Genomic DNA, 11,019 nt, shown 5'->3' with positions numbered 1-11,019 from the left:
CCTGATAGCTCCCTCCAAGGATACACAGACACACCCATTTTGAGGGAGTCATGCCTGTTAATAGGCCATCAAAAACTCAAGGCTACAATGAGCATCAAGGACTCAAAAAATACCCTATGACTCAGGATTACATCATTCCATTGTGCAACTCCCTGCTGTGGGGGTGGTACTACCTGAATCTGACCAGGTATAATCTCCATGTCTGAGGACTTGGAACACCACCACCACTGAACATCCATAGGTGGACCCCAGCTTCCACAGGAGGACCAGACCTTTCCACAGGACTCCTGCTTTCAACAAGACCAGAGCCATCACTCCGATGGGACTGCAACCACTGCTTAAATGGACTGTGAGCACCACTCTGACCAACCAAGGTGTCAGGTTGTACTCTGACCGCGTTGGTTTAAGTCAGTGTTTCTGTGCTACTGCATTTATTGTAATCATTCTAATAAATTGCATTTCCACCCTGAAATCTTTCTCAAAGTGATTGTGTGGGGGTTGACTTTTCCTGCTGGTTTACCAGCACACGCTACTGAGATATTCTATACAGATATAATCCAAATTAGGCATGAACCTTGCAGTATAACTTGACCTAAAATTTTGTCAGTAAACACTTGGTGAGAAAGCAGCTGAAGGATGGACTGGGGCTCCTATTCCAACCCTTTCATATGACACAGGAGAATTAGATCCAGGTAGTGTAGCTTAGCTAAAATTGGAGGATGTCAGTTCATTAAATCATATGTGCAGTGGCATTACAACCATACTTGCTGAACAGTCATTGACCGAATGAATATTAAATCAATGAAAAGGTATTTCTAAACACTACAACAAAAAATATAAAAGTCACCAGGATGGCGAGAGATTATTTGTGACAATTTTCTTTATGAAAATCTCTCTCTCAAATGTACACTAAGCAGTAATGTGAAAATGGCATTATTGCAAAATGCCACCAATTACTGTGCAAACTGTGCTTCCGCTGGCATGAAGGTGCAGCTGATTTACAAATAATATAGCTGGAAATGAAGTAATGTGACACACAAGACTTCAGATCAGACAATCCTGCTATAAATTCTACTGGCACCTGCAAATAAATGCTGCCTCTTACAGACCAAAGGCAGCACTACAACTGTTACATGTTCACCGTAAAACTCTAAAAATACTTGACTTTCCTTTTAATGAGATTGGAACAGGGAACTCCAAAGTAGCAAGGCAATAATTTCTCAAATAAACTAAACTAACATGGTTTTCAGCTTATCATGGGAAGATACAGATATTTTCAGTTAGACTGCCAGGATTTTTTGGAACAAGAAATTGTGCAGTGAAAGGATAAAAGTCTTCAGGAACTGGACACTCTGAGCAAACAACATGTACACAATCTCATATTGTTATGTAAAGAGCACTACTGTAGTAACAGCTTCATCCTGAACTGAAACTTTGGGATAAAATCACAAGGTTTTATACAGAAATGTCCTGTTTGAAATATGCTGATATTTTTACATGAAACTCTGGCTATTCCAAATCATGCTTCAGTAAAGTGCCCTTCAATGCTGTAACACGGATGCCATGTCAAGAATAAAAACATGAAATTTACCTCTTAAAATACCAGAATAAATCCATGGTAGATGCATACGTTACTCTATGATTTCTAAGTTAATTTCAAAGAAATCATAAATGGCTTGGGTGGGAAGCAGCCTTAACAATCATCAGTTTCCAAAACCCATTCCAATAGACCACATTGCTCAGAGTAACAAAATGTTTCCACGGACATGAACAAAACAGATTAAATGGAAGCATGATCCTGGATTCCATGGACACAGAAATTTGAGATGCAATGTGTTGTTTTGGCACTAGATATTAGATTATAATTGTTGGTCTATAACTGATGGCAAACAGGTGTTAGTATTGGCCTATATAACTGAGACTACAGATATCACTAGTGGTGCTTCCAGCAGTAGTCAAGAAGGATTGAGAACTGTGAATGCAAAATAAATTTTAAAGATACTTCTAGATATTGCCAGTGTTTAGTCTTCCTAAATTTCCAAAGTAAATGACCCAGGTGCCTCAGCTGCTAAATATTCACAGTCTCATGATATATTAACAGGGACAAAAGCAGCAAGGATGGAGTTAGAAGAGTAATTGTACTCCTTTGAGAATGTAGGATAAACATGGCAAGCATAACCACACCCTTCTGACTGCCACCACCATTGCTACTGATGACAAAAGAGCTAGTGTTGAGGTAATGGTGTAAGGTAGGAGCACATAAAAAATTGGGGAACACAGTCATTTTCAGCTGGAGGACAACAGCACTTAAGGACATGTGCTTTTTCCTCAAGATTAAACTGAAAATAATTTTTGAAGACTAAAATTTACTCCTCCTGGATTATCTGGAATACCACCTGCTTTGACAATGAGTCTTCACCGTTCCATGTTTTGGGGATAAATTTTAATACAAAGATGGCATTTACCATGGTTTTGTATTGAAGAATGTTACCCCTTACAGTATCTCCTGAATTTTACTAATTTTTCATAATGCCCATTGCTGTACACAGAGAAGGGATGACTAGTAACACTTCTGTCCTGTCTTCCAGCATACAAGCAGCAGCCCCATATTTTCATTTCATATAAACCTGTTTTATTAACAGGTTTAATTTACAGTATCAATACTCCTGACTCCAGCCACTCCAAATGACAGCATTGGCATGGACTCGTGAGGGTGAAAGAAAGTGCTAGACTTCGATGTACAATGCAATTTCAGATGCTGCGGGCTATCCGGACCCAGCAGGTGGAAATTGGTGGTAGGTGCTAGGGAAGCCTGTTTCATTCTTTGTGTCTGTCATTGGGATAGCAGAGCTGCTGAGGTGTCTTCAAGGGGGGACAGGAATGAAATCTGATCACGTAGAGCAAATCTGTAAGGAAATCTGTGTAGTTAGGCGAGTCTGGGAATAATTACTGCAGTCCATGGTGTCATAGAAATGCTCCTGGAAAAAGGTTCAGGCATAGCTAAACTAAGCTCATTGTATCTAAAGAAAATGGTTTTAGCATACTTAATTACCAGAACACTAATATCAGCAGTTATAAAAAAACAGAATCATCATATGACAGCAGAAATTAGACCTTTTTTGATTTGAATTAGGTTTGTACCAGGCTTATAGTTTTGTTATACAGAACTTAAATTCCATTAAGTTGTGTTTTATTCACAGTATCAGTAAAACAAACTCCATAATAAAAACAATGCAAAACATAGTTTTTAAAAATTCTTTATTTGATAGACACCAACATGCACTGACACTGACTAGATTTTTCACCTTTTTTTCTTTTGAAAATAGAATAAAAAGTGTGAAAAACATTGGAATTTTTGTACAATGAGAAAACATGTAGAGAAATCTTTTGAATATGTGTGAATAGGCTGCAACACATTTGCTAATATAATTGTCATCTAACCTGTTTCTGCTGATTTTCAGTAACACACAACAGCTGATATCTCCTCAGGTCTCTAACAGCTGAAATTTCTGCAGCAAGATCATTTTGGAAAGTCAATTCCCTCTTTGAAAAAATCTTATTTCACTATCCTGTGAACTCACTAAGTGTTTGGCAGCAAGGGCAGAAGATAAAATACTTCGAAGGGCATAGATTCATCCGACCATGGAATCACATTAAGATTGCAAAATCCAGATTTTCCAAAACAATAAAAGGACTACAAAATATATTAAATTCCAGTGAAGGACAAACCCACTCATATATCCTAAAAACCTGTATTCTGCATCACAGATACCTTTCCATGGGAAAAGAAAAAAAATCACTACGTTTTGCAATATGATCACTGAGTGGTGGAGGGTGGTGCCACAGAAGGGCAGATTGTGACACTCCAGAACCTGGCTCTCTAGCAATACTGACCTTCCTGGTGTTCTCTTCTGCTGGCCCATCTCAGAAACGATGTCTGTTAGGGCAAAGCTTCTTGTACTCTGCCCAGCTTCCAGAACACACAGGAATTCTATGAACTAGTCATTCATCAGCTTCTCGATTTCAAGAGAATAAGAGCTTCTCTAAAGGTCCAGACCAAATAACACATAGAAATTACTCCTATTACTTGGTAAAAAAGTAATTTTTAATTTTTTTTTAATTACTTGGCAAAAAAAATCAGTTTTGAAAATATGGTCAGCAAGTTTTTATAATCCTTACTCATTTTTTGGATAAAAAAGCACCTCAGATCATCTTATGTATTGGACCCCCTAGTCTGAGACTAACAGGGATAATCAAAAGAACTCTCATTCATCAGCAGACAAGCCACATAACTGAAAACATGAGGATGTAAATTATTTTCCTGCCTCTGAATGTCATGCAGCCTTTGTGTACCCTTGTCTGCATTAAATGAAGGATGCTCAACAGGACAAGCAATGTGATTCACCCCAACTACCTCAGCAAACCGTACATTTCTTCCCCAAGGCGCTGAGCCGAAATGGTGCAAGGCATTCCTATGGCTTTCCATTGCTTGCTTGAGGAAAGCCTGATCAGTCTTTCACTTATGACTCCTCTCTAAGCACTGTCCTAGTTTCAAAGACAGGTATTTATTAAGAAAGCAGAAGCCTCCCTTTGAAATGAAGAGTGTGATCCCTCCTCCCTACAAATTTTTATAAGATTGGAATTAAGGGAGCTCTCAGGTAAAGATATGGAGATAGGAATAACAGCTCTTTACTAGTATATCTAACAAGACAAACAAGAACAACAACAACTATGAAATTACCCACAAACAGAACAGTAACTCAGTCCCAGTCCTTTTTGGCTGCAGGCACCTTTTCCCTGAGCTGCAGTTCCCGGTGCTGGGGGCGGGCAGGTCCCACAGAGCTGCAGGAGGGCTGGGGGTGATGGCAGAGCTGTCCCAGGGGGAGACAGAGATGGAGAGAGCCCTCCGCTCACAGTGTGGGTCCTGGTGCTCAGCAGAGTGCTGGATGGTGGCAGGTTACAGCGAGAAGGCAGCAGGGCAGGGTCTGACAGCAGTGAGGATGGCTCCTGGAGCTGGGATGGCAGAGATGGAGCTGAGGCACCGATCGTCCTTCTCGTCCGAACTCCACGGGGGAAATGGGCCGAGCCAGAGCCTTCTGTCTGCTCTTCTGGATGTTTGGATATCGAGGGGGTTCCCTCTTCTCTCCCCTCCCCCTTTCCACCAGGGCCCAGTCAACAGGTATCTTAACATGACAATGGGGAAAATTCCACAGAGGGAAAAGGGAAAGAACCAACCCCCAACAGCACCCACCTCAGTGCTTTCTCACGAGCATCATTGTGGCTGCAGCAGCATTTCCTGGGAGAGGCAGCTCTGCAACTCAGCCCTAGGGCTCCAGAAGGCTTTGGCTGACACTTGGGTGTAAGGGTAAAGGAAAAATGCTTCAGGAGAAGAGGAAGTAAAAAGCAACCTGAGACTGAATTAAGGAAATAGCCATTTATTTAATTTTCTTGAATAAAAGCCTTCTGTGGCCTTTCTAGAGCTGATCATGGCGCTGCCTCTTGCTAGAATGGGAGGCATCTGGGGACCCAGGGGTCCTCCTTTTTCGGCACCGCTGGGATGTCGCAGGTGAGGGGTCACTGCCCTGGCCTGGGGCAGAGGAAGCTGCAACCACTCTTGTCTCCCCCAGCTCTTCCTGGGGCTGTTCCTGCTCTGCAGGGCTGGACACAGAGGGAGAGTAGCTGTGATGTCCATGGGGGGCAGTCTCTGATATGCTGGCTTCCTCCTCCACGTTGGAATTTGCGACACCACTGGATGGAGCCTGGCTGAGGGTGGGAGCACCCTCCTGGGAGGCAAGGGGATCAGAGCTGGCAGCAGGGATCTCATCCTCCTCCCTGGCAACGTGAGACTGCCGCAGCCTCCGAACCTCTTCACTGCACTGAGTCTCAATGATATTGAGGATGCCATGGACCAGTGATGCTGTGTATTGCTGGAGACGGGGCTGCAATCTCTGGACCAAGACTTCCCTGTCTGGACCATAGACACAGAGAGCAAGCACGATGCCACTCTCTGCATTCTTCACCTGATACCACTCACCCCCATATATCAACTCTAGCGCCTGGCGCAGCCATGGCCGCACGGGGTTCAGGAGGTTCCGCTGTCTTCGGAAAAGTTCTGCCCAAAGCTCAGGCAGGATGTCACCCACGGCCTCTGGCCCTGCAGCCTGCTGCAGAGCAGCAGCTGTTATTCCTTGTGAAGAGGAAGCAAGGGAATCTTCAGAGCCATGGGATGTGTTCTCAGCAAGGCCTCTAGGAGCTTCTGCTGCCTGGCTGATGGTCTCCGGCAACTCTCTGGGAGGTGTGATGACAGAATGTAGGTAGTCATCTCCACCACGGTCAGAAAACTTCACTGTCAAGATGGATCTTCTGCAGAGTGGGCAGGCAGGATTTCTTTCTGCCCAACGTAGGATGCAGCCAAGGCAGAATGTGTGGCTGCAGGGCATTGCACAAGCAACGTCATCTGGTGCATCGCAGCAGATGGGACAGCTCCACTCCTTCCCTGTGGCCATGTGTGCTTGTTCCCATAGGCAGCCCTAGGCTCTGACAGCACCTTAATTTACAGACCAACAAATGTGAGGTCACAGTCATAATCTACCACCAGGATTATAATTACTCCTGGGATTATTATTGGGATTACTATCACCTCCACCACCCAGTGATGTTACAATGTCATGTCTGCACCTGTGGCTCTTGGAAATACACTTCTAGTTGGAGGCTGCCCTCTGCAGAAGTCTCTGCGGCAACCCAGGAAGGAGGGCATTACCAAACGATGAGATCTAAGTTAATGGATCCATGGCTGTGGAGAAACAGCAAGGTTAAAGTCTGGTCTATCACAGATGACCAGAAATTCAGCACAGGGGATTCAGGAAGCCAGGAAAAGTTTCAGATGGCACAAGGCAGAATGGCTGGATTTCATAATCCATGAAGGAGTGTTTCCCAAGAGATGGCCAAAATGCACAGATAACCTCAACAGGAGAACTAGAGACATGCTGGGAAAGGGAGCCTTGCAAGAAAAAAAGCATTGTTGCATCTACAACATCCTGTAAATTTGACATTGCCTAAATAATGCTGTCCCAAATCCCAAGTCTAGGACCAGCTCAATTCATGTTGGAAGTAATGGGGAAGAGGGTCACTGGGTGGAGTTATGTCGGTAGAGGCAGGACTGAAGAAAGCGAAGTGCAAGGGCATCTGAGGAGGGGAAGACAAGACAGAGCCTTTGGTGACTGGTATGAAATACCTATGGTGAGCAGAAGACATGGGTCAGAAGTAGAAAGTGGAGCTGCTGTAACCCCAGACATGTGCAGAAGTGCAGTGGAACATTGGGACAGACAACCCTTGTGCATCACTGAACTATGGAGGTTGACGTCACAGAGTGGCAGACTGTGACCCTCCAAAGCCTGGATCTTCAACAACAGTGACCTGTCTGGTGCTCACTGCTGTTTATGACTCATCTCCAAGCATCACCTCAGTGCTTTCTGAGAAGCTCTTCATGATCTGGAACATTATGGCACTCCTTCCACATTTTGTTTGTTGTGACAGATTGGAGAGAGCAGAGAATTAATGTTACTACCCCTCACTGGTGTCACATATTGCTGAAGGGTCATGGTCTTACTCATGGTCACCAGCTGTCCTGAGAATGGAAAAAATTCAAGAAATGTCCAGACCCTCAATAATGACACCCTCCTGGTTCCCCAAGCCTCAAACTCACCCCAAGGCCAGCCCCAGGGAGGTGTTTCATTGCACAGCTCACCTGCACTGTTACAAGTATTCTGTGGTACTTGGCTACTTGAACTAGGGAAAAACATTGATGGGGAGACAGAAACAATGACTCCTGGATGGGCACTGATAGCTGATGGCCACCTCCAAAGCACCACCCAGCACCAGGAAGATCATGGATCAGTAATCAAGACTCTACATGCACACTTGGCACACGAGGCCTCATGTAAGGCTGGGAGCACTCACCTTCATTGTTGTTGAAGATTGTAATTTAAGAGGTTCTCCTTAATACATTTCTGATTTGACAGAAGACAGTTTCTAACCTCACTGAAATTAAAGGAAATTTGTTCTTTAATCTGAAGTATTTTATGCTTAGGTTGTTCAGAGATCTTGTTTCAGAAACAAGGGTTTGGTGGCTTTTCCCTCAAGTGTGAATTCAGTGCCAAAAATACTTTTTTTTTATATTATGAAATAAAAAAATATTTTTAGTAGTGATCTATATATATACATCCAGACTTTATTGTATAAAATAATTTAAAAGACTGTAGTTCTACAAATGCTAAGCATAGATCTAACCCAAGAAAATCTGTAGATGCACTTTTAATTATTTCTTCAACTTACCAGTTCTGGACATAATAGAAGGACATGAAGGAAAAATGTCCAGCTTGTTGTTGTTGTTTTTTGACATTTATCATGACTGCAGGACCAAGAGGGAAACTAAAATATTCTTAGCTTTTATCTATAATGAAACCAGCCTCTTTTATTCTCCAAATACATAAAGCTTTTAGTAAACATTGTACTTTAGAATAGTCATAACTCTTCTCCAAGCTTTTGTTGATCAATTAGTCTCCTACCTTACAGTTATATAAATGTATATTTAGTTGTATATCACTAGAAACACAGAAAGGTCCTTAAATAATTATGGTATTCAACTAGATGACATTAATATTGCTCTCACATTAGGATATACCTTTACACTTGAGACCAAATGAATGTTTTGTGTTGTTTAAAATTCTGAGCTTCTGTGCTATGACTACCCACTGTGTCCACTGCCACATTACCTGGGATGGCTGTAGCTTAAGTCACTCTGATTACCTAAGCAGCTAGATAAATACAATAGCAACCAATATAATTTAGCCACTGTCTTCATTTAAACATGCAATAGTATTCACTTTGTACTAATGTCTAAAGCACAGATCTAATCGAAAAGCTCTTTGGCTTGGTTTGAAAGACAGGTGTCTGCAAAGGAAGGCAAGAGCATTTCTTGAAATGGAAAAATGAAAACCCCTTCCCTCTAAATTATTGTAATTTTGAAATTAAGGAGCTCTCAGGCAAAGATATGGGAATAGGAATAACAGCCTTTTACTAGGAAAATTAAAATAAGAATACAGTAACACAAAACAACAAGACACTGACAGAGTCATAATACAAGCTGACACCCCATCAGTCAGGGTGTTGGTAGCAATCCCATTAAATGGTGGCTGCAGTCCTTCTGGGGTGACAGATGTGGTTCACTTGAAGCAGTGGTCTTGTAGAAGGGTGCAGTTTTCTTCTGAAGGTCCGGTGATGATGTAGAAGGGTATAGTTTTCCTCTGGAATGCAGTGGAAAAAGGCTGCTCTGATGTTCTGAATCTCAGATTTTATCTAGGGAGGAAATGCTTGGCTCCTCCCCCTGGCTGGAGCATCTCCCAGGGGGATGATGGAATTTTATCAGTCCTACAGTAGGACTCAATGGCCCATGAACACACTGATATATCCCTGGAAGGAAGGATGGGTTGTGGGAAAGATAAAGAACACTGTCCCACCTGGTTTTAATAGATGGCCAATCAACATAAGATACCTCCCCCAGAGATAAGGATCTCTGCCTCACCTGGTTTCAACAGATGTTTGGTTACATACTTTTGGTTGCATCCTGCCTTACAAACCAAGACACCCCTATATGTTAGTACACATGGAAGGAGGCCTGTGAATTTATTGAAGAATACTGGCAGTAGGAATAGCTGCTTGCTGATGCCACGTCCAGGCCTTGACTTCAGACACGGTTTACTGCATACATTAGTCATACAGAAACTGAAAACCAAGCAAGAATATTTCCTCACTCAAACGAACCTCAGTGTACAGAGCCATGTCAAATAATCTAAGAAAAGGAGGGGATTTATTTAGCTTGAACAATCCATTTGAATGCACAGGGATTAGCAAAAATTGAGGCAGACTTTGAAAAGGAACATGTGTTTTCCTCAGAAAAAAATACTCCATATGGATAATTAATATGCTTACATATTGCTGTGTTTGTATCAGAGTAAGGCATATTGACCGTACTCTGTAGGATGCACAAATTCTTTATGTTCCTCTTTTTAGCTTGTGTTTATGTATGATGGGGTCACCCTATATAGGGCTCAACATTTTATATCTTTCTTAACATACTAATGCCAAATTGTATGGTGTAGGAGAGGTAGGATTTATTGAGGAGATGTGATGGCTACATATTTTTCCAATATTTATTCTAGAGTCTTTTGTAGCACCCATTTCCATAGTAACATAATAGCTTATACCCTCATTCTTCACTTTTCTGAAGGTAAAAATGTAGGAATTGAGATTCACAGCTGAAAATACTAAAATATGTCAGAACTGGATTTTTGCACCAGTACTAAAATTTAGATCTCTGTAGAGAAGACAAATCTCTCTTCAGATAGCCCTGTGAGGTCCCCTTGGCACTTACTCTGAGATAAGAAAAAATACTTGCTTAGAATGACTCATGCTAGAAAAAATGTAAGTTCTTCCTCTTATCTTTTTAGAATATTTTTGGTTAGGTTCGGTTCTTTATAATTTGTTGCCCCAAACAAAGAAAGATAATGTAGTTGGCCAAAATGTGTTAACCCTGTTTTTTATTGGTTTACTTGTGATCCCCCCCCAAACCCTTTAACATTACAAGTGTGATCCCCCATCTTTGGATTTGTAGCCTGATCCCCCCCTTTCAAGGATGAAAATAAAGTCTGTGGAAAAAAGTCTGAGCTGCTCTCCCGGTCTTTTTATGCTGGAAAAAGGTTAAATACCTTATAACTTTCCTCTGCCCAAGAGCAACAGGGGCAGGGGAGACAAGAAAAAGTTACAGATCTCTATAGTCCTGAAGCACTAATCTTAGAGAAATTAGGATTTTAGTTAAAAGTTAGTTATTTACTAGAATTAATTAAATGGAGATGGATAGGCCTTGCTGAAAATAATTCAAAGTTAGAAGTTAATTAGGAGAAACTGGGCTTGAGATAGTTATCTCAGATTTAAATAATTACTTGCCTGTCATTTTTATGT

Source organism: Cinclus cinclus, chromosome Z, assembly GCF_963662255.1.
Source record: "Cinclus cinclus chromosome Z, bCinCin1.1, whole genome shotgun sequence".
Lineage (NCBI taxonomy): Eukaryota > Metazoa > Chordata > Aves > Passeriformes > Cinclidae > Cinclus > Cinclus cinclus.
This window is presented reverse-complemented; position numbering follows the sequence as displayed.